The following is a 22777-nucleotide window of genomic DNA, read 5'->3' as shown; positions in this document are numbered from 1 at the left end:
GCTCCGGGTTCCACCCTTCAGTCCAGGGGACGGGAGGGGGGTGGAGGGGGGAAATCGGAGGGGGTGGTCGCAGGGGGCCTCCCTCGCCCGCCCCACAACAGCGCAGCCCAGCCCAACTCAACTCAAGGCTGGGGGCTCTCACGCTCCGCTCCGACCTGACTCCACCGGGCAGCGGCCCAGGGGTCCTGGGAGACTGGGACTGGCTGAGTCCCGCCTCCAACACCGCCCCTCTCCACCTGGCTCCACCTACCGCGAGCCCCACCAAGCGCCCGCAGGGATCGCCCCGCCCCGCCCCGGCCTGGCGTGGCCTGGCGTGGCCTGGCCTCCTCCGCCGCTCCTCGCCAAGGCCCAGGCCTCCCGCGACCCCAACCCCCCCACGGACCCCCGGCCCCCCACCGCCACGCCCACCCCGCCTTTCGCCAGGCGGAGAAGCCCAGAAGCCCTGGCCGTTTCAGTGTCCCGCGCGCGCGAACCTAGCCTAGCCTAGCCCGGAGCCCAGAGAGCCAGGGGCGGAGAGGCAGGCGGGCACCCCCCTCGGACACCCCAGGGACCCTGACACAGGCCCAGCGCCCCAGGCGGAAATGCAGTCCGACTGGGCAATGGCCAGCCGCCGGCCACACACGTCCCCTGAGCGTGCCTGGCGAGTGGAGCCACGCACAGGGAGGGCAGGAGGGAGGAACACACTCAGGGACTCAGGGAAAACCGGGCAGAGGGTGGCCGGGGGCAGCGGCCCGCTGGCTCCCAGTCAGTCAGTCGCCCGGCCAGGCTCAGAAGTGCGCCGCTGGGGTCGTGCCTCGCCCTGAGTTTCGGGCCCACTCTGCAAAGCCACCGCAGTCACCCCCTTCGGACCCAATGCCAAGGTCGGAGGGCTCTGCGCCTTGTTGGTACCAGTCAACGACCAGCACGTGCACAGCACCGCCCTGAGGAAGGGCATAGACCCCTCTGTCCAGTGTCCAGGAAAGGACCGCCTGTGGAAGAAGCACCCTGATTCAAACCCCTGTGGGAGCTTAGTCGGCGGCCTCACCAGACGGAAAGCCCCCTCCCCTGCAAGCATTGCAGGGGGGAGAGGGGGGAGGGAGGGGAGCGGTGGTTGCGTTGCGGGGACACGCGCCCACCGGGTCGTCAGGCCCTGCGTCTTGTCCTGTCCTCTGCAGGTGGACCGGTGACCGCGACCAAGGGGCCTCTGCTTCCCTGTCCCCACCGGCCGGGCTTCAACTCCTCTTGGCACCTGGTCCTCCATGGCAACCCCCTGGCCCCGAACCGCTTGCCTGCTCTGAAGGCTGCTTCCTCCTCTTTCAGGAGCGCCTGCCCTCTTTTGCCATCTGCTCTCTTGCTTGGCTCTCAGCGCAGACTCCTAAGACCCTGTGGCCTCCTCGGCCCTCTCTCAGCCTCTGCTGAGCACACACCCTGAAGTCCTGCGCGCACTTCAAGGGTGATGTGTGAATCCACTCTTACATCCATGGGAAGTTAGATGGGAGATGAGAGAACCTGTGACTGCCCAGTCTCCAGGCTACCATGGACCTGGTGACTTGCAGCCCAGAGTGAGTTGGCTGGGGTTGGGTGGGGGGTAGAGGGGTGAGTGTGTGTCTCTGTGTGTGTGTGTGTGTGTGTGTGTGTGTGTGTGTGAGAGAGAGAGAGAGAGAGAGAGAGAGAGAGAGAGAGAGAGAGAGGAGAGTCAAGGCCAGAGAGGGATTGAGTGGGAGATGGAGACAGGGATGCCTCCTCACAGGCCAAGAGAGGCACAAGAGAGAAGGAGAGATGGATGAACAGGGACCCACAGAGACATCTGCTGCTCCGATGAGAGTGAAAGGGAGAGACAGGCAGAGAGAGAGATTGACTCAGGGGGACCCTCACGGAGGAAGGCGGTGGGGAAGGAGGTAGAGACACAGGAGGGACCTTGCGGAGGTGGTGCAAAGAGAAAGGACCCAGGCAGAGACGCTCGATGGACTCTCCCACTCCCAGGATCTGGGTGTCAAGGTTCTGCTTGTGTGGCAGGAACGGGTGAGGGAGCGGGCCCCGCGGGTGGGCCCCGTGTTCTGGGGAAGGCGGGTGTCGCCCCCCCACACACCCCATCCTCCAGGCCGAGGGGTGGGGGGGTCGGTCTGGGTGCACATGGAGGGTCGTGGCCTGGACCTGGCTCGGCTCAGCGGGGTCTCATGGAGTGAGTGTCCTAGCGTCCCTGGGGAGAGCCAGGCCTGTGGGCCTTGTTGCAGGCGCTGGGCGCTGGTCGTCGGGAGGCCAGCCGCAGGCCTGAAGGGACAGCGACCGGCAGCCCAGGGCTGCGCCTGCGCCCTGGCCCGAGGGCCCGGGGGTCACGGCCTGTCTCTCGGGGCCACGCAAGTTAAAAGTGTGTGTGGGAAGGGGGCGCAAAAGCCTACAGCACCCGGTATTCCCAGGCGGTCTCCCATCCAAGTACTAACCAGGCCCGACCCTGCTTAGCTTCCGAGATCAGACGAGATCGGGCGCGTTCAGGGTGGTATGGCCGTAGACGGGGAGGGCCGCCCGGGGGCGCCTCAAGAGCCTGCTCCGGGTTCCACCCTTCAGTCCAGGGGACGGGAGGGGGGTGGAGGGGGGAAATCGGAGGGGGTGGTCGCAGGGGGCCTCCCTCGCCCGCCCCACAACAGCGCAGCCCAGCCCAACTCAACTCAAGGCTGGGGGCTCTCACGCTCCGCTCCGACCTGACTCCACCGGGCAGCGGCCCAGGGGTCCTGGGAGACTGGGACTGGCTGAGTCCCGCCTCCAACACCGCCCCTCTCCACCTGGCTCCACCTACCGCGAGCCCCACCAAGCGCCCGCAGGGATCGCCCCGCCCCGCCCCGGCCTGGCGTGGCCTGGCGTGGCCTGGCCTCCTCCGCCGCTCCTCGCCAAGGCCCAGGCCTCCCGCGACCCCAACCCCCCCACGGACCCCCGGCCCCCCACCGCCACGCCCACCCCGCCTTTCGCCAGGCGGAGAAGCCCAGAAGCCCTGGCCGTTTCAGTGTCCCGCGCGCGCGAACCTAGCCTAGCCTAGCCCGGAGCCCAGAGAGCCAGGGGCGGAGAGGCAGGCGGGCACCCCCCTCGGACACCCCAGGGACCCTGACACAGGCCCAGCGCCCCAGGCGGAAATGCAGTCCGACTGGGCAATGGCCAGCCGCCGGCCACACACGTCCCCTGAGCGTGCCTGGCGAGTGGAGCCACGCACAGGGAGGGCAGGAGGGAGGAACACACTCAGGGACTCAGGGAAAACCGGGCAGAGGGTGGCCGGGGGCAGCGGCCCGCTGGCTCCCAGTCAGTCAGTCGCCCGGCCAGGCTCAGAAGTGCGCCGCTGGGGTCGTGCCTCGCCCTGAGTTTCGGGCCCACTCTGCAAAGCCACCGCAGTCACCCCCTTCGGACCCAATGCCAAGGTCGGAGGGCTCTGCGCCTTGTTGGTACCAGTCAACGACCAGCACGTGCACAGCACCGCCCTGAGGAAGGGCATAGACCCCTCTGTCCAGTGTCCAGGAAAGGACCGCCTGTGGAAGAAGCACCCTGATTCAAACCCCTGTGGGAGCTTAGTCGGCGGCCTCACCAGACGGAAAGCCCCCTCCCCTGCAAGCATTGCAGGGGGGAGAGGGGGGAGGGAGGGGAGCGGTGGTTGCGTTGCGGGGACACGCGCCCACCGGGTCGTCAGGCCCTGCGTCTTGTCCTGTCCTCTGCAGGTGGACCGGTGACCGCGACCAAGGGGCCTCTGCTTCCCTGTCCCCACCGGCCAGGCTTCAACTCCTCTTGGCACCTGGTCCTCCATGGCAACCCCCTGGCCCCGAACCGCTTGCCTGCTCTGAAGGCTGCTTCCTCCTCTTTCAGGAGCGCCTGCCCTCTTTTGCCATCTGCTCTCTTGCTTGGCTCTCAGCGCAGACTCCTAAGACCCTGTGGCCTCCTCGGCCCTCTCTCAGCCTCTGCTGAGCACACACCCTGAAGTCCTGCGCGCACTTCAAGGGTGATGTGTGAATCCACTCTTACATCCATGGGAAGTTAGATGGGAGATGAGAGAACCTGTGACTGCCCAGTCTCCAGGCTACCATGGACCTGGTGACTTGCAGCCCAGAGTGAGTTGGCTGGGGTTGGGTGGGGGGTAGAGGGGTGAGTGTGTGTCTCTGTGTGTGTGTGTGTGTGTGTGTGTGAGAGAGAGAGAGAGAGAGAGAGAGAGAGAGAGAGAGAGAGAGGAGAGTCAAGGCCAGAGAGGGATTGAGTGGGAGATGGAGACAGGGATGCCTCCTCACAGGCCAAGAGAGGCACAAGAGAGAAGGAGAGATGGATGAACAGGGACCCACAGAGACATCTGCTGCTCCGATGAGAGTGAAAGGGAGAGACAGGCAGAGAGAGAGATTGACTCAGGGGGACCCTCACGGAGGAAGGCGGTGGGGAAGGAGGTAGAGACACAGGAGGGACCTTGCGGAGGTGGTGCAAAGAGAAAGGACCCAGGCAGAGACGCTCGATGGACTCTCCCACTCCCAGGATCTGTGTGTCAAGGTTCTGCTTGTGTGGCAGGAACGGGTGAGGGAGCGGGCCCCGCGGGTGGGCCCCGTGTTCTGGGGAAGGCGGGTGTCGCCCCCCCACACACCCCATCCTCCAGGCCGAGGGGTGGGGGGGTCGGTCTGGGTGCACATGGAGGGTCGTGGCCTGGACCTGGCTCGGCTCAGCGGGGTCTCATGGAGTGAGTGTCCTAGCGTCCCTGGGGAGAGCCAGGCCTGTGGGCCTTGTTGCAGGCGCTGGGCGCTGGTCGTCGGGAGGCCAGCCGCAGGCCTGAAGGGACAGCGACCGGCAGCCCAGGGCTGCGCCTGCGCCCTGGCCCGAGGGCCCGGGGGTCACGGCCTGTCTCTCGGGGCCACGCAAGTTAAAAGTGTGTGTGGGAAGGGGGCGCAAAAGCCTACAGCACCCGGTATTCCCAGGCGGTCTCCCATCCAAGTACTAACCAGGCCCGACCCTGCTTAGCTTCCGAGATCAGACGAGATCGGGCGCGTTCAGGGTGGTATGGCCGTAGACGGGGAGGGCCGCCCGGGGGCGCCTCAAGAGCCTGCTCCGGGTTCCACCCTTCAGTCCAGGGGACGGGAGGGGGGTGGAGGGGGGAAATCGGAGGGGGTGGTCGCAGGGGGCCTCCCTCGCCCGCCCCACAACAGCGCAGCCCAGCCCAACTCAACTCAAGGCTGGGGGCTCTCACGCTCCGCTCCGACCTGACTCCACCGGGCAGCGGCCCAGGGGTCCTGGGAGACTGGGACTGGCTGAGTCCCGCCTCCAACACCGCCCCTCTCCACCTGGCTCCACCTACCGCGAGCCCCACCAAGCGCCCGCAGGGATCGCCCCGCCCCGCCCCGGCCTGGCGTGGCCTGGCGTGGCCTGGCCTCCTCCGCCGCTCCTCGCCAAGGCCCAGGCCTCCCGCGACCCCAACCCCCCCACGGACCCCCGGCCCCCCACCGCCACGCCCACCCCGCCTTTCGCCAGGCGGAGAAGCCCAGAAGCCCTGGCCGTTTCAGTGTCCCGCGCGCGCGAACCTAGCCTAGCCTAGCCCGGAGCCCAGAGAGCCAGGGGCGGAGAGGCAGGCGGGCACCCCCCTCGGACACCCCAGGGACCCTGACACAGGCCCAGCGCCCCAGGCGGAAATGCAGTCCGACTGGGCAATGGCCAGCCGCCGGCCACACACGTCCCCTGAGCGTGCCTGGCGAGTGGAGCCACGCACAGGGAGGGCAGGAGGGAGGAACACACTCAGGGACTCAGGGAAAACCGGGCAGAGGGTGGCCGGGGGCAGCGGCCCGCTGGCTCCCAGTCAGTCAGTCGCCCGGCCAGGCTCAGAAGTGCGCCGCTGGGGTCGTGCCTCGCCCTGAGTTTCGGGCCCACTCTGCAAAGCCACCGCAGTCACCCCCTTCGGACCCAATGCCAAGGTCGGAGGGCTCTGCGCCTTGTTGGTACCAGTCAACGACCAGCACGTGCACAGCACCGCCCTGAGGAAGGGCATAGACCCCTCTGTCCAGTGTCCAGGAAAGGACCGCCTGTGGAAGAAGCACCCTGATTCAAACCCCTGTGGGAGCTTAGTCGGCGGCCTCACCAGACGGAAAGCCCCCTCCCCTGCAAGCATTGCAGGGGGGAGAGGGGGGAGGGAGGGGAGCGGTGGTTGCGTTGCGGGGACACGCGCCCACCGGGTCGTCAGGCCCTGCGTCTTGTCCTGTCCTCTGCAGGTGGACCGGTGACCGCGACCAAGGGGCCTCTGCTTCCCTGTCCCCACCGGCCAGGCTTCAACTCCTCTTGGCACCTGGTCCTCCATGGCAACCCCCTGGCCCCGAACCGCTTGCCTGCTCTGAAGGCTGCTTCCTCCTCTTTCAGGAGCGCCTGCCCTCTTTTGCCATCTGCTCTCTTGCTTGGCTCTCAGCGCAGACTCCTAAGACCCTGTGGCCTCCTCGGCCCTCTCTCAGCCTCTGCTGAGCACACACCCTGAAGTCCTGCGCGCACTTCAAGGGTGATGTGTGAATCCACTCTTACATCCATGGGAAGTTAGATGGGAGATGAGAGAACCTGTGACTGCCCAGTCTCCAGGCTACCATGGACCTGGTGACTTGCAGCCCAGAGTGAGTTGGCTGGGGTTGGGTGGGGGGTAGAGGGGTGAGTGTGTGTTTCTGTGTGTGTGTGTGTGTGTGTGTGTGAGAGAGAGAGAGAGAGAGAGAGAGAGAGAGAGAGAGAGGAGAGTCAAGGCCAGAGAGGGATTGAGTGGGAGATGGAGACAGGGATGCCTCCTCACAGGCCAAGAGAGGCACAAGAGAGAAGGAGAGATGGATGAACAGGGACCCACAGAGACATCTGCTGCTCCGATGAGAGTGAAAGGGAGAGACAGGCAGAGAGAGAGATTGACTCAGGGGGACCCTCACGGAGGAAGGCGGTGGGGAAGGAGGTAGAGACACAGGAGGGACCTTGCGGAGGTGGTGCAAAGAGAAAGGACCCAGGCAGAGACGCTCGATGGACTCTCCCACTCCCAGGATCTGGGTGTCAAGGTTCTGCTTGTGTGGCAGGAACGGGTGAGGGAGCGGGCCCCGCGGGTGGGCCCCGTGTTCTGGGGAAGGCGGGTGTCGCCCCCCCACACACCCCATCCTCCAGGCCGAGGGGTGGGGGGGTCGGTCTGGGTGCACATGGAGGGTCGTGGCCTGGACCTGGCTCGGCTCAGCGGGGTCTCATGGAGTGAGTGTCCTAGCGTCCCTGGGGAGAGCCAGGCCTGTGGGCCTTGTTGCAGGCGCTGGGCGCTGGTCGTCGGGAGGCCAGCCGCAGGCCTGAAGGGACAGCGACCGGCAGCCCAGGGCTGCGCCTGCGCCCTGGCCCGAGGGCCCGGGGGTCACGGCCTGTCTCTCGGGGCCACGCAAGTTAAAAGTGTGTGTGGGAAGGGGGCGCAAAAGCCTACAGCACCCGGTATTCCCAGGCGGTCTCCCATCCAAGTACTAACCAGGCCCGACCCTGCTTAGCTTCCGAGATCAGACGAGATCGGGCGCGTTCAGGGTGGTATGGCCGTAGACGGGGAGGGCCGCCCGGGGGCGCCTCAAGAGCCTGCTCCGGGTTCCACCCTTCAGTCCAGGGGACGGGAGGGGGGTGGAGGGGGGAAATCGGAGGGGGTGGTCGCAGGGGGCCTCCCTCGCCCGCCCCACAACAGCGCAGCCCAGCCCAACTCAACTCAAGGCTGGGGGCTCTCACGCTCCGCTCCGACCTGACTCCACCGGGCAGCGGCCCAGGGGTCCTGGGAGACTGGGACTGGCTGAGTCCCGCCTCCAACACCGCCCCTCTCCACCTGGCTCCACCTACCGCGAGCCCCACCAAGCGCCCGCAGGGATCGCACCGCCCCGCCCCGGCCTGGCGTGGCCTGGCGTGGCCTGGCCTCCTCCGCCGCTCCTCGCCAAGGCCCAGGCCTCCCGCGACCCCAACCCCCCCACGGACCCCCGGCCCCCCACCGCCACGCCCACCCCGCCTTTCGCCAGGCGGAGAAGCCCAGAAGCCCTGGCCGTTTCAGTGTCCCGCGCGCGCGAACCTAGCCTAGCCTAGCCCGGAGCCCAGAGAGCCAGGGGCGGAGAGGCAGGCGGGCACCCCCCTCGGACACCCCAGGGACCCTGACACAGGCCCAGCGCCCCAGGCGGAAATGCAGTCTGACTGGGCAATGGCCAGCCGCCGGCCACACACGTCCCCTGAGCGTGCCTGGCGAGTGGAGCCACGCACAGGGAGGGCAGGAGGGAGGAACACACTCAGGGACTCAGGGAAAACCGGGCAGAGGGTGGCCGGGGGCAGCGGCCCGCTGGCTCCCAGTCAGTCAGTCGCCCGGCCAGGCTCAGAAGTGCGCCGCTGGGGTCGTGCCTCGCCCTGAGTTTCGGGCCCACTCTGCAAAGCCACCGCAGTCACCCCCTTCGGACCCAATGCCAAGGTCGGAGGGCTCTGCGCCTTGTTGGTACCAGTCAACGACCAGCACGTGCACAGCACCGCCCTGAGGAAGGGCATAGACCCCTCTGTCCAGTGTCCAGGAAAGGACCGCCTGTGGAAGAAGCACCCTGATTCAAACCCCTGTGGGAGCTTAGTCGGCGGCCTCACCAGACGGAAAGCCCCCTCCCCTGCAAGCATTGCAGGGGGGAGAGGGGGGAGGGAGGGGAGCGGTGGTTGCGTTGCGGGGACACGCGCCCACCGGGTCGTCAGGCCCTGCGTCTTGTCCTGTCCTCTGCAGGTGGACCGGTGACCGCGACCAAGGGGCCTCTGCTTCCCTGTCCCCACCGGCCGGGCTTCAACTCCTCTTGGCACCTGGTCCTCCATGGCAACCCCCTGGCCCCGAACCGCTTGCCTGCTCTGAAGGCTGCTTCCTCCTCTTTCAGGAGCGCCTGCCCTCTTTTGCCATCTGCTCTCTTGCTTGGCTCTCAGCGCAGACTCCTAAGACCCTGTGGCCTCCTCGGCCCTCTCTCAGCCTCTGCTGAGCACACACCCTGAAGTCCTGCGCGCACTTCAAGGGTGATGTGTGAATCCACTCTTACATCCATGGGAAGTTAGATGGGAGATGAGAGAACCTGTGACTGCCCAGTCTCCAGGCTACCATGGACCTGGTGACTTGCAGCCCAGAGTGAGTTGGCTGGGGTTGGGTGGGGGGTAGAGGGGTGAGTGTGTGTCTCTGTGTGTGTGTGTGTGTGTGTGTGTGTGAGAGAGAGAGAGAGAGAGAGAGAGAGAGGAGAGTCAAGGCCAGAGAGGGATTGAGTGGGAGATGGAGACAGGGATGCCTCCTCACAGGCCAAGAGAGGCACAAGAGAGAAGGAGAGATGGATGAACAGGGACCCACAGAGACATCTGCTGCTCCGATGAGAGTGAAAGGGAGAGACAGGCAGAGAGAGAGATTGACTCAGGGGGACCCTCACGGAGGAAGGCGGTGGGGAAGGAGGTAGAGACACAGGAGGGACCTTGCGGAGGTGGTGCAAAGAGAAAGGACCCAGGCAGAGACGCTCGATGGACTCTCCCACTCCCAGGATCTGGGTGTCAAGGTTCTGCTTGTGTGGCAGGAACGGGTGAGGGAGCGGGCCCCGCGGGTGGGCCCCGTGTTCTGGGGAAGGCGGGTGTCGCCCCCCCACACACCCCATCCTCCAGGCCGAGGGGTGGGGGGGTCGGTCTGGGTGCACATGGAGGGTCGTGGCCTGGACCTGGCTCGGCTCAGCGGGGTCTCATGGAGTGAGTGTCCTAGCGTCCCTGGGGAGAGCCAGGCCTGTGGGCCTTGTTGCAGGCGCTGGGCGCTGGTCGTCGGGAGGCCAGCCGCAGGCCTGAAGGGACAGCGACCGGCAGCCCAGGGCTGCGCCTGCGCCCTGGCCCGAGGGCCCGGGGGTCACGGCCTGTCTCTCGGGGCCACGCAAGTTAAAAGTGTGTGTGGGAAGGGGGCGCAAAAGCCTACAGCACCCGGTATTCCCAGGCGGTCTCCCATCCAAGTACTAACCAGGCCCGACCCTGCTTAGCTTCCGAGATCAGACGAGATCGGGCGCGTTCAGGGTGGTATGGCCGTAGACGGGGAGGGCCGCCCGGGGGCGCCTCAAGAGCCTGCTCCGGGTTCCACCCTTCAGTCCAGGGGACGGGAGGGGGGTGGAGGGGGGAAATCGGAGGGGGTGGTCGCAGGGGGCCTCCCTCGCCCGCCCCACAACAGCGCAGCCCAGCCCAACTCAACTCAAGGCTGGGGGCTCTCACGCTCCGCTCTGACCTGACTCCACCGGGCAGCGGCCCAGGGGTCCTGGGAGACTGGGACTGGCTGAGTCCCGCCTCCAACACCGCCCCTCTCCACCTGGCTCCACCTACCGCGAGCCCCACCAAGCGCCCGCAGGGATCGCACCGCCCCGCCCCGGCCTGGCGTGGCCTGGCGTGGCCTGGCCTCCTCCGCCGCTCCTCGCCAAGGCCCAGGCCTCCCGCGACCCCAACCCCCCCACGGACCCCCGGCCCCCCACCGCCACGCCCACCCCGCCTTTCGCCAGGCGGAGAAGCCCAGAAGCCCTGGCCGTTTCAGTGTCCCGCGCGCGCGAACCTAGCCTAGCCTAGCCCGGAGCCCAGAGAGCCAGGGGCGGAGAGGCAGGCGGGCACCCCCCTCGGACACCCCAGGGACCCTGACACAGGCCCAGCGCCCCAGGCGGAAATGCAGTCCGACTGGGCAATGGCCAGCCGCCGGCCACACACGTCCCCTGAGCGTGCCTGGCGAGTGGAGCCACGCACATGGAGGGCAGGAGGGAGGAACACACTCAGGGACTCAGGGAAAACCGGGCAGAGGGTGGCCGGGGGCAGCGGCCCGCTGGCTCCCAGTCAGTCAGTCGCCCGGCCAGGCTCAGAAGTGCGCCGCTGGGGTCGTGCCTCGCCCTGAGTTTCGGGCCCACTCTGCAAAGCCACCGCAGTCACCCCCTTCGGACCCAATGCCAAGGTCGGAGGGCTCTGCGCCTTGTTGGTACCAGTCAACGACCAGCACGTGCACAGCACCGCCCTGAGGAAGGGCATAGACCCCTCTGTCCAGTGTCCAGGAAAGGACCGCCTGTGGAAGAAGCACCCTGATTCAAACCCCTGTGGGAGCTTAGTCGGCGGCCTCACCAGACGGAAAGCCCCCTCCCCTGCAAGCATTGCAGGGGGGAGAGGGGGGAGGGAGGGGAGCGGTGGTTGCGTTGCGGGGACACGCGCCCACCGGGTCGTCAGGCCCTGCGTCTTGTCCTGTCCTCTGCAGGTGGACCGGTGACCGCGACCAAGGGGCCTCTGCTTCCCTGTCCCCACCGGCCAGGCTTCAACTCCTCTTGGCACCTGGTCCTCCATGGCAACCCCCTGGCCCCGAACCGCTTGCCTGCTCTGAAGGCTGCTTCCTCCTCTTTCAGGAGCGCCTGCCCTCTTTTGCCATCTGCTCTCTTGCTTGGCTCTCAGCGCAGACTCCTAAGACCCTGTGGCCTCCTCGGCCCTCTCTCAGCCTCTGCTGAGCACACACCCTGAAGTCCTGCGCGCACTTCAAGGGTGATGTGTGAATCCACTCTTACATCCATGGGAAGTTAGATGGGAGATGAGAGAACCTGTGACTGCCCAGTCTCCAGGCTACCATGGACCTGGTGACTTGCAGCCCAGAGTGAGTTGGCTGGGGTTGGGTGGGGGGTAGAGGGGTGAGTGTGTGTCTCTGTGTGTGTGTGTGTGTGTGTGTGTGTGTGAGAGAGAGAGAGAGAGAGAGAGAGAGAGAGAGAGAGGAGAGTCAAGGCCAGAGAGGGATTGAGTGGGAGATGGAGACAGGGATGCCTCCTCACAGGCCAAGAGAGGCACAAGAGAGAAGGAGAGATGGATGAACAGGGACCCACAGAGACATCTGCTGCTCCGATGAGAGTGAAAGGGAGAGACAGGCAGAGAGAGAGATTGACTCAGGGGGACCCTCACGGAGGAAGGCGGTGGGGAAGGAGGTAGAGACACAGGAGGGACCTTGCGGAGGTGGTGCAAAGAGAAAGGACCCAGGCAGAGACGCTCGATGGACTCTCCCACTCCCAGGATCTGGGTGTCAAGGTTCTGCTTGTGTGGCAGGAACGGGTGAGGGAGCGGGCCCCGCGGGTGGGCCCCGTGTTCTGGGGAAGGCGGGTGTCGCCCCCCCACACACCCCATCCTCCAGGCCGAGGGGTGGGGGGGTCGGTCTGGGTGCACATGGAGGGTCGTGGCCTGGACCTGGCTCGGCTCAGCGGGGTCTCATGGAGTGAGTGTCCTAGCGTCCCTGGGGAGAGCCAGGCCTGTGGGCCTTGTTGCAGGCGCTGGGCGCTGGTCGTCGGGAGGCCAGCCGCAGGCCTGAAGGGACAGCGACCGGCAGCCCAGGGCTGCGCCTGCGCCCTGGCCCGAGGGCCCGGGGGTCACGGCCTGTCTCTCGGGGCCACGCAAGTTAAAAGTGTGTGTGGGAAGGGGGCGCAAAAGCCTACAGCACCCGGTATTCCCAGGCGGTCTCCCATCCAAGTACTAACCAGGCCCGACCCTGCTTAGCTTCCGAGATCAGACGAGATCGGGCGCGTTCAGGGTGGTATGGCCGTAGACGGGGAGGGCCGCCCGGGGGCGCCTCAAGAGCCTGCTCCGGGTTCCACCCTTCAGTCCAGGGGACGGGAGGGGGGTGGAGGGGGGAAATCGGAGGGGGTGGTCGCAGGGGGCCTCCCTCGCCCGCCCCACAACAGCGCAGCCCAGCCCAACTCAACTCAAGGCTGGGGGCTCTCACGCTCCGCTCCGACCTGACTCCACCGGGCAGCGGCCCAGGGGTCCTGGGAGACTGGGACTGGCTGAGTCCCGCCTCCAACACCGCCCCTCTCCACCTGGCTCCACCTACCGCGAGCCCCACCAAGCGCCCGCAGGGATCGCACCGCCCCGCCCCGGCCTGGCGTGGCCTGGCGTGGCCTGGCCTCCTCCGCCGCTCCTCGCCAAGGCCCAGGCCTCCCGCGACCCCAACCCCCCCACGGACCCCCGGCCCCCCACCGCCACGCCCACCCCGCCTTTCGCCAGGCGGAGAAGCCCAGAAGCCCTGGCCGTTTCAGTGTCCCGCGCGCGCGAACCTAGCCTAGCCTAGCCCGGAGCCCAGAGAGCCAGGGGCGGAGAGGCAGGCGGGCACCCCCCTCGGACACCCCAGGGACCCTGACACAGGCCCAGCGCCCCAGGCGGAAATGCAGTCCGACTGGGCAATGGCCAGCCGCCGGCCACACACGTCCCCTGAGCGTGCCTGGCGAGTGGAGCCACGCACAGGGAGGGCAGGAGGGAGGAACACACTCAGGGACTCAGGGAAAACCGGGCAGAGGGTGGCCGGGGGCAGCGGCCCGCTGGCTCCCAGTCAGTCAGTCGCCCGGCCAGGCTCAGAAGTGCGCCGCTGGGGTCGTGCCTCGCCCTGAGTTTCGGGCCCACTCTGCAAAGCCACCGCAGTCACCCCCTTCGGACCCAATGCCAAGGTCGGAGGGCTCTGCGCCTTGTTGGTACCAGTCAACGACCAGCACGTGCACAGCACCGCCCTGAGGAAGGGCATAGACCCCTCTGTCCAGTGTCCAGGAAAGGACCGCCTGTGGAAGAAGCACCCTGATTCAAACCCCTGTGGGAGCTTAGTCGGCGGCCTCACCAGACGGAAAGCCCCCTCCCCTGCAAGCATTGCAGGGGGGAGAGGGGGGAGGGAGGGGAGCGGTGGTTGCGTTGCGGGGACACGCGCCCACCGGGTCGTCAGGCCCTGCGTCTTGTCCTGTCCTCTGCAGGTGGACCGGTGACCGCGACCAAGGGGCCTCTGCTTCCCTGTCCCCACCGGCCGGGCTTCAACTCCTCTTGGCACCTGGTCCTCCATGGCAACCCCCTGGCCCCGAACCGCTTGCCTGCTCTGAAGGCTGCTTCCTCCTCTTTCAGGAGCGCCTGCCCTCTTTTGCCATCTGCTCTCTTGCTTGGCTCTCAGCGCAGACTCCTAAGACCCTGTGGCCTCCTCGGCCCTCTCTCAGCCTCTGCTGAGCACACACCCTGAAGTCCTGCGCGCACTTCAAGGGTGATGTGTGAATCCACTCTTACATCCATGGGAAGTTAGATGGGAGATGAGAGAACCTGTGACTGCCCAGTCTCCAGGCTACCATGGACCTGGTGACTTGCAGCCCAGAGTGAGTTGGCTGGGGTTGGGTGGGGGGTAGAGGGGTGAGTGTGTGTCTCTGTGTGTGTGTGTGTGTGAGAGAGAGAGAGAGAGAGAGAGAGGAGAGTCAAGGCCAGAGAGGGATTGAGTGGGAGATGGAGACAGGGATGCCTCCTCACAGGCCAAGAGAGGCACAAGAGAGAAGGAGAGATGGATGAACAGGGACCCACAGAGACATCTGCTGCTCCGATGAGAGTGAAAGGGAGAGACAGGCAGAGAGAGAGATTGACTCAGGGGGACCCTCACGGAGGAAGGCGGTGGGGAAGGAGGTAGAGACACAGGAGGGACCTTGCGGAGGTGGTGCAAAGAGAAAGGACCCAGGCAGAGACGCTCGATGGACTCTCCCACTCCCAGGATCTGGGTGTCAAGGTTCTGCTTGTGTGGCAGGAACGGGTGAGGGAGCGGGCCCCGCGGGTGGGCCCCGTGTTCTGGGGAAGGCGGGTGTCGCCCCCCCACACACCCCATCCTCCAGGCCGAGGGGTGGGGGGGTCGGTCTGGGTGCACATGGAGGGTCGTGGCCTGGACCTGGCTCGGCTCAGCGGGGTCTCATGGAGTGAGTGTCCTAGCGTCCCTGGGGAGAGCCAGGCCTGTGGGCCTTGTTGCAGGCGCTGGGCGCTGGTCGTCGGGAGGCCAGCCGCAGGCCTGAAGGGACAGCGACCGGCAGCCCAGGGCTGCGCCTGCGCCCTGGCCCGAGGGCCCGGGGGTCACGGCCTGTCTCTCGGGGCCACGCAAGTTAAAAGTGTGTGTGGGAAGGGGGCGCAAAAGCCTACAGCACCCGGTATTCCCAGGCGGTCTCCCATCCAAGTACTAACCAGGCCCGACCCTGCTTAGCTTCCGAGATCAGACGAGATCGGGCGCGTTCAGGGTGGTATGGCCGTAGACGGGGAGGGCCGCCCGGGGGCGCCTCAAGAGCCTGCTCCGGGTTCCACCCTTCAGTCCAGGGGACGGGAGGGGGGTGGAGGGGGGAAATCGGAGGGGGTGGTCGCAGGGGGCCTCCCTCGCCCGCCCCACAACAGCGCAGCCCAGCCCAACTCAACTCAAGGCTGGGGGCTCTCACGCTCCGCTCCGACCTGACTCCACCGGGCAGCGGCCCAGGGGTCCTGGGAGACTGGGACTGGCTGAGTCCCGCCTCCAACACCGCCCCTCTCCACCTGGCTCCACCTACCGCGAGCCCCACCAAGCGCCCGCAGGGATCGCACCGCCCCGCCCCGGCCTGGCGTGGCCTGGCGTGGCCTGGCCTCCTCCGCCGCTCCTCGCCAAGGCCCAGGCCTCCCGCGACCCCAACCCCCCACGGACCCCCGGCCCCCCACCGCCACGCCCACCCCGCCTTTCGCCAGGCGGAGAAGCCCAGAAGCCCTGGCCGTTTCAGTGTCCCGCGCGCGCGAACCTAGCCTAGCCTAGCCCGGAGCCCAGAGAGCCAGGGGCGGAGAGGCAGGCGGACACCCCCCTCGGACACCCCAGGGACCCTGACACAGGCCCAGCGCCCCAGGCGGAAATGCAGTCCGACTGGGCAATGGCCAGCCGCCGGCCACACACGTCCCCTGAGCGTGCCTGGCGAGTGGAGCCACGCACAGGGAGGGCAGGAGGGAGGAACACACTCAGGGACTCAGGGAAAACCGGGCAGAGGGTGGCCGGGGGCAGCGGCCCGCTGGCTCCCAGTCAGTCAGTCGCCCGGCCAGGCTCAGAAGTGCGCCGCTGGGGTCGTGCCTCGCCCTGAGTTTCGGGCCCACTCTGCAAAGCCACCGCAGTCACCCCCTTCGGACCCAATGCCAAGGTCGGAGGGCTCTGCGCCTTGTTGGTACCAGTCAACGACCAGCACGTGCACAGCACCGCCCTGAGGAAGGGCATAGACCCCTCTGTCCAGTGTCCAGGAAAGGACCGCCTGTGGAAGAAGCACCCTGATTCAAACCCCTGTGGGAGCTTAGTCGGCGGCCTCACCAGACGGAAAGCCCCCTCCCCTGCAAGCATTGCAGGGGGGAGAGGGGGGAGGGAGGGGAGCGGTGGTTGCGTTGCGGGGACACGCGCCCACCGGGTCGTCAGGCCCTGCGTCTTGTCCTGTCCTCTGCAGGTGGACCGGTGACCGCGACCAAGGGGCCTCTGCTTCCCTGTCCCCACCGGCCAGGCTTCAACTCCTCTTGGCACCTGGTCCTCCATGGCAACCCCCTGGCCCCGAACCGCTTGCCTGCTCTGAAGGCTGCTTCCTCCTCTTTCAGGAGCGCCTGCCCTCTTTTGCCATCTGCTCTCTTGCTTGGCTCTCAGCGCAGACTCCTAAGACCCTGTGGCCTCCTCGGCCCTCTCTCAGCCTCTGCTGAGCACACACCCTGAAGTCCTGCGCGCACTTCAAGGGTGATGTGTGAATCCACTCTTACATCCATGGGAAGTTAGATGGGAGATGAGAGAACCTGTGACTGCCCAGTCTCCAGGCTACCATGGACCTGGTGACTTGCAGCCCAGAGTGAGTTGGCTGGGGTTGGGTGGGGGGTAGAGGGGTGAGTGTGTGTCTCTGTGTGTGTGTGTGTGTGTGTGTGAGAGAGAGAGAGAGAGAGAGAGAGGAGAGTCAAGGCCAGAGAGGGATTGAGTGGGAGATGGAGACAGGGATGCCTCCTCACAGGCCAAGAGAGGCACAAGAGAGAAGGAGAGATGGATGAACAGGGACCCACAGAGACATCTGCTGCTCCGATGAGAGTGAAAGGGAGAGACAGGCAGAGAGAGAGATTGACTCAGGGGGACCCTCACGGAGGAAGGCGGTGGGGAAGGAGGTAGAGACACAGGAGGGACCTTGCGGAGGTGGTGCAAAGAGAAAGGACCCAGGCAGAGACGCTCGATGGACTCTCCCACTCCCAGGATCTGGGTCTCAAGGTTCTGCTTGTGTGGCAGGAACGGGTGAGGGAGCGGGCCCCGCGGGTGGGCCCCGTGTTCTGGGGAAGGCGGGTGTCGCCCCCCCCCACACCCCATCCTCCAGGCCGAGGGGTGGGGGGGTCGGTCTGGGTGCACATGGAGGGTCGTGGCCTGGACCTGGCTCGGCTCAGCGGGGTCTCATGGAGTGAGTGTCCTAGCGTCCCTGGGGAGAGCCAGGCCTGTGGGCCTTGTTGCAGGCGCTGGGCGCTGGTCGTCGGGAGGCCAGCCGCAGGCCTGAAGGGACAGCGACCGGCAGCCCAGGGCTGCGCCTGCGCCCTGGCCCGAGGGCCCGGGGGTCACGGCCTGTCTCTCGGGGCCACGCAAGTTAAAAGTGTGTGTGGGAAGGGGGCGCAAAAGCCTACAGCACCCGGTATTCCCAGGCGGTCTCCCATCCAAGTACTAACCAGGCCCGACCCTGCTTAGCTTCCGAGATCAGACGAGATCGGGCGCGTTCAGGGTGGTATGGCCGTAGACGGGGAGGGCCGCCCGGGGGCGCCTCAAGAGCCTGCTCCGGGTTCCACCCTTCAGTCCAGGGGACGGGAGGGGGGTGGAGGGGGGAAATCGGAGGGGGTGGTCGCAGGGGGCCTCCCTCGCCCGCCCCACAACAGCGCAGCCCAGCCCAACTCAACTCAAGGCTGGGGGCTCTCACGCTCCGCTCCGACCTGACTCCACCGGGCAGCGGCCCAGGGGTCCTGGGAGACTGGGACTGGCTGAGTCCCGCCTCCAACACCGCCCCTCTCCACCTGGCTCCACCTACCGCGAGCCCCACCAAGCGCCCGCAGGGATCGCCCCGCCCCGCCCCGGCCTGGCGTGGCCTGGCGTGGCCTGGCCTCCTCCGCCGCTCCTCGCCAAGGCCCAGGCCTCCCGCGACCCCAACCCCCCCACGGACCCCCGGCCCCCCACCGCCACGCCCACCCCGCCTTTCGCCAGGCGGAGAAGCCCAGAAGCCCTGGCCGTTTCAGTGTCCCGCGCGCGCGAACCTAGCCTAGCCTAGCCCGGAGCCCAGAGAGCCAGGGGCGGAGAGGCAGGCGGGCACCCCCCTCGGACACCCCAGGGACCCTGACACAGGCCCAGCGCCCCAGGCGGAAATGCAGTCCGACTGGGCAATGGCCAGCCGCCGGCCACACACGTCCCCTGAGCGTGCCTGGCGAGTGGAGCCACGCACAGGGAGGGCAGGAGGGAGGAACACACTCAGGGACTCAGGGAAAACCGGGCAGAGGGTGGCCGGGGGCAGCGGCCCGCTGGCTCCCAGTCAGTCAGTCGCCCGGCCAGGCTCAGAAGTGCGCCGCTGGGGTCGTGCCTCGCCCTGAGTTTCGGGCCCACTCTGCAAAGCCACCGCAGTCACCCCCTTCGGACCCAATGCCAAGGTCGGAGGGCTCTGCGCCTTGTTGGTACCAGTCAACGACCAGCACGTGCACAGCACCGCCCTGAGGAAGGGCATAGACCCCTCTGTCCAGTGTCCAGGAAAGGACCGCCTGTGGAAGAAGCACCCTGATTCAAACCCCTGTGGGAGCTTAGTCGGCGGCCTCACCAGACGGAAAGCCCCCTCCCCTGCAAGCATTGCAGGGGGGAGAGGGGGGAGGGAGGGGAGCGGTGGTTGCGTTGCGGGGACACGCGCCCACCGGGTCGTCAGGCCCTGCGTCTTGTCCTGTCCTCTGCAGGTGGACCGGTGACCGCGACCAAGGGGCCTCTGCTTCCCTGTCCCCACCGGCCAGGCTTCAACTCCTCTTGGCACCTGGTCCTCCATGGCAACCCCCTGGCCCCGAACCGCTTGCCTGCTCTGAAGGCTGCTTCCTCCTCTTTCAGGAGCGCCTGCCCTCTTTTGCCATCTGCTCTCTTGCTTGGCTCTCAGCGCAGACTCCTAAGACCCTGTGGCCTCCTCGGCCCTCTCTCAGCCTCTGCTGAGCACACACCCTGAAGTCCTGCGCGCACTTCAAGGGTGATGTGTGAATCCACTCTTACATCCATGGGAAGTTAGATGGGAGATGAGAGAACCTGTGACTGCCCAGTCTCCAGGCTACCATGGACCTGGTGACTTGCAGCCCAGAGTGAGTTGGCTGGGGTTGGGTGGGGGGTAGAGGGGTGAGTGTGTGTCTCTGTGTGTGTGTGTGTGTGTGTGTGTGTGTGTGTGTGAGAGAGAGAGAGAGAGAGAGAGAGAGAGAGAGAGAGAGGAGAGTCAAGGCCAGAGAGGGATTGAGTGGGAGATGGAGACAGGGATGCCTCCTCACAGGCCAAGAGAGGCACAAGAGAGAAGGAGAGATGGATGAACAGGGACCCACAGAGACATCTGCTGCTCCGATGAGAGTGAAAGGGAGAGACAGGCAGAGAGAGAGATTGACTCAGGGGGACCCTCACGGAGGAAGGCGGTGGGGAAGGAGGTAGAGACACAGGAGGGACCTTGCGGAGGTGGTGCAAAGAGAAAGGACCCAGGCAGAGACGCTCGATGGACTCTCCCACTCCCAGGATCTGGGTGTCAAGGTTCTGCTTGTGTGGCAGGAACGGGTGAGGGAGCGGGCCCCGCGGGTGGGCCCCGTGTTCTGGGGAAGGCGGGTGTCGCCCCCCCACACACCCCATCCTCCAGGCCGAGGGGTGGGGGGGTCGGTCTGGGTGCACATGGAGGGTCGTGGCCTGGACCTGGCTCGGCTCAGCGGGGTCTCATGGAGTGAGTGTCCTAGCGTCCCTGGGGAGAGCCAGGCCTGTGGGCCTTGTTGCAGGCGCTGGGCGCTGGTCGTCGGGAGGCCAGCCGCAGGCCTGAAGGGACAGCGACCGGCAGCCCAGGGCTGCGCCTGCGCCCTGGCCCGAGGGCCCGGGGGTCACGGCCTGTCTCTCGGGGCCACGCAAGTTAAAAGTGTGTGTGGGAAGGGGGCGCAAAAGCCTACAGCACCCGGTATTCCCAGGCGGTCTCCCATCCAAGTACTAACCAGGCCCGACCCTGCTTAGCTTCCGAGATCAGACGAGATCGGGCGCGTTCAGGGTGGTATGGCCGTAGACGGGGAGGGCCGCCCGGGGGCGCCTCAAGAGCCTGCTCCGGGTTCCACCCTTCAGTCCAGGGGACGGGAGGGGGGTGGAGGGGGGAAATCGGAGGGGGTGGTCGCAGGGGGCCTCCCTCGCCCGCCCCACAACAGCGCAGCCCAGCCCAACTCAACTCAAGGCTGGGGGCTCTCACGCTCCGCTCCGACCTGACTCCACCGGGCAGCGGCCCAGGGGTCCTGGGAGACTGGGACTGGCTGAGTCCCGCCTCCAACACCGCCCCTCTCCACCTGGCTCCACCTACCGCGAGCCCCACCAAGCGCCCGCAGGGATCGCACCGCCCCGCCCCGGCCTGGCGTGGCCTGGCGTGGCCTGGCCTCCTCCGCCGCTCCTCGCCAAGGCCCAGGCCTCCCGCGACCCCAACCCCCCCACGGACCCCCGGCCCCCCACCGCCACGCCCACCCCGCCTTTCGCCAGGCGGAGAAGCCCAGAAGCCCTGGCCGTTTCAGTGTCCCGCGCGCGCGAACCTAGCCTAGCCTAGCCCGGAGCCCAGAGAGCCAGGGGCGGAGAGGCAGGCGGGCACCCCCCTCGGACACCCCAGGGACCCTGACACAGGCCCAGCGCCCCAGGCGGAAATGCAGTCCGACTGGGCAATGGCCAGCCGCCGGCCACACACGTCCCCTGAGCGTGCCTGGCGAGTGGAGCCACGCACAGGGAGGGCAGGAGGGAGGAACACACTCAGGGACTCAGGGAAAACCGGGCAGAGGGTGGCCGGGGGCAGCGGCCCGCTGGCTCCCAGTCAGTCAGTCGCCCGGCCAGGCTCAGAAGTGCGCCGCTGGGGTCGTGCCTCGCCCTGAGTTTCGGGCCCACTCTGCAAAGCCACCGCAGTCACCCCCTTCGGACCCAATGCCAAGGTCGGAGGGCTCTGCGCCTTGTTGGTACCAGTCAACGACCAGCACGTGCACAGCACCGCCCTGAGGAAGGGCATAGACCCCTCTGTCCAGTGTCCAGGAAAGGACCGCCTGTGGAAGAAGCACCCTGATTCAAACCCCTGTGGGAGCTTAGTCGGCGGCCTCACCAGACGGAAAGCCCCCTCCCCTGCAAGCATTGCAGGGGGGAGAGGGGGGAGGGAGGGGAGCGGTGGTTGCGTTGCGGGGACACGCGCCCACCGGGTCGTCAGGCCCTGCGTCTTGTCCTGTCCTCTGCAGGTGGACCGGTGACCGCGACCAAGGGGCCTCTGCTTCCCTGTCCCCACCGGCCAGGCTTCAACTCCTCTTGGCACCTGGTCCTCCATGGCAACCCCCTGGCCCCGAACCGCTTGCCTGCTCTGAAGGCTGCTTCCTCCTCTTTCAGGAGCGCCTGCCCTCTTTTGCCATCTGCTCTCTTGCTTGGCTCTCAGCGCAGACTCCTAAGACCCTGTGGCCTCCTCGGCCCTCTCTCAGCCTCTGCTGAGCACACACCCTGAAGTCCTGCGCGCACATCAAGGGTGATGTGTGAATCCACTCTTACATCCATGGGAAGTTAGATGGGAGATGAGAGAACCTGTGACTGCCCAGTCTCCAGGCTACCATGGACCTGGTGACTTGCAGCCCAGAGTGAGTTGGCTGGGGTTGGGTGGGGGGTAGAGGGGTGAGTGTGTGTCTCTGTGTGTGTGTGTGTGTGTGTGTGTGTGTGAGAGAGAGAGAGAGAGAGAGAGAGAGAGAGAGAGAGGAGAGTCAAGGCCAGAGAGGGATTGAGTGGGAGATGGAGACAGGGATGCCTCCTCACAGGCCAAGAGAGGCACAAGAGAGAAGGAGAGATGGATGAACAGGGACCCACAGAGACATCTGCTGCTCCGATGAGAGTGAAAGGGAGAGACAGGCAGAGAGAGAGATTGACTCAGGGGGACCCTCACGGAGGAAGGCGGTGGGGAAGGAGGTAGAGACACAGGAGGGACCTTGCGGAGGTGGTGCAAAGAGAAAGGACCCAGGCAGAGACGCTCGATGGACTCTCCCACTCCCAGGATCTGGGTGTCAAGGTTCTGCTTGTGTGGCAGGAACGGGTGAGGGAGCGGGCCCCGCGGGTGGGCCCCGTGTTCTGGGGAAGGCGGGTGTCGCCCCCCCACACACCCCATCCTCCAGGCCGAGGGGTGGGGGGGTCGGTCTGGGTGCACATGGAGGGTCGTGGCCTGGACCTGGCTCGGCTCAGCGGGGTCTCATGGAGTGAGTGTCCTAGCGTCCCTGGGGAGAGCCAGGCCTGTGGGCCTTGTTGCAGGCGCTGGGCGCTGGTCGTCGGGAGGCCAGCCGCAGGCCTGAAGGGACAGCGACCGGCAGCCCAGGGCTGCGCCTGCGCCCTGGCCCGAGGGCCCGGGGGTCACGGCCTGTCTCTCGGGGCCACGCAAGTTAAAAGTGTGTGTGGGAAGGGGGCGCAAAAGCCTACAGCACCCGGTATTCCCAGGCGGTCTCCCATCCAAGTACTAACCAGGCCCGACCCTGCTTAGCTTCCGAGATCAGACGAGATCGGGCGCGTTCAGGGTGGTATGGCCGTAGACGGGGAGGGCCGCCCGGGGGCGCCTCAAGAGCCTGCTCCGGGTTCCACCCTTCAGTCCAGGGGACGGGAGGGGGGTGGAGGGGGGAAATCGGAGGGGGTGGTCGCAGGGGGCCTCCCTCGCCCGCCCCACAACAGCGCAGCCCAGCCCAACTCAACTCAAGGCTGGGGGCTCTCACGCTCCGCTCCGACCTGACTCCACCGGGCAGCGGCCCAGGGGTCCTGGGAGACTGGGACTGGCTGAGTCCCGCCTCCAACACCGCC

At 66.8% G+C, this 22777-nt stretch overlaps 9 non-coding genes across 9 annotated transcripts; all 9 read right to left on the bottom strand.

Annotated features, from left to right (window-relative positions):
* Positions 1 to 2371: 2371 nt before the first annotated feature.
* Positions 2372 to 2490, bottom strand: LOC139701864 (5S ribosomal RNA). The gene has a single exon (XR_011704463.1). It is a non-coding gene; the product is annotated as a 5S ribosomal RNA (ribosomal RNA).
* Positions 2491 to 4882: 2392 nt separating this feature from the next.
* Positions 4883 to 5001, bottom strand: LOC139701863 (5S ribosomal RNA). The gene has a single exon (XR_011704462.1). It is a non-coding gene; the product is annotated as a 5S ribosomal RNA (ribosomal RNA).
* Positions 5002 to 7389: 2388 nt separating this feature from the next.
* LOC139701862 (5S ribosomal RNA) lies at positions 7390 to 7508 on the bottom strand. Its single transcript, XR_011704461.1, has one exon. It is a non-coding gene; the product is annotated as a 5S ribosomal RNA (ribosomal RNA).
* A 2380-nt stretch (positions 7509 to 9888) lies between these two features.
* LOC139701861 (5S ribosomal RNA) lies at positions 9889 to 10007 on the bottom strand. The gene has a single exon (XR_011704460.1). It is a non-coding gene; the product is annotated as a 5S ribosomal RNA (ribosomal RNA).
* Positions 10008 to 12397: 2390 nt separating this feature from the next.
* On the bottom strand, positions 12398 to 12516 carry LOC139701859 (5S ribosomal RNA). The gene has a single exon (XR_011704458.1). It is a non-coding gene; the product is annotated as a 5S ribosomal RNA (ribosomal RNA).
* Positions 12517 to 14882: 2366 nt separating this feature from the next.
* On the bottom strand, positions 14883 to 15001 carry LOC139701858 (5S ribosomal RNA). Its single transcript, XR_011704457.1, has one exon. It is a non-coding gene; the product is annotated as a 5S ribosomal RNA (ribosomal RNA).
* Positions 15002 to 17372: 2371 nt separating this feature from the next.
* LOC139701857 (5S ribosomal RNA) lies at positions 17373 to 17491 on the bottom strand. The gene has a single exon (XR_011704456.1). It is a non-coding gene; the product is annotated as a 5S ribosomal RNA (ribosomal RNA).
* Positions 17492 to 19889: 2398 nt separating this feature from the next.
* Positions 19890 to 20008, bottom strand: LOC139701856 (5S ribosomal RNA). The gene has a single exon (XR_011704455.1). It is a non-coding gene; the product is annotated as a 5S ribosomal RNA (ribosomal RNA).
* A 2390-nt stretch (positions 20009 to 22398) lies between these two features.
* Positions 22399 to 22517, bottom strand: LOC139701855 (5S ribosomal RNA). Its single transcript, XR_011704454.1, has one exon. It is a non-coding gene; the product is annotated as a 5S ribosomal RNA (ribosomal RNA).
* Between the last annotated feature and the right edge of the window lie 260 nt (positions 22518 to 22777).

Source organism: Marmota flaviventris, chromosome 14, assembly GCF_047511675.1.
Source record: "Marmota flaviventris isolate mMarFla1 chromosome 14, mMarFla1.hap1, whole genome shotgun sequence".
Classification (NCBI taxonomy): domain Eukaryota; kingdom Metazoa; phylum Chordata; class Mammalia; order Rodentia; family Sciuridae; genus Marmota; species Marmota flaviventris.
The sequence above is the reverse complement of the archived record's forward strand: the minus strand, read 5'-3'. Positions and strand labels throughout refer to the sequence as shown.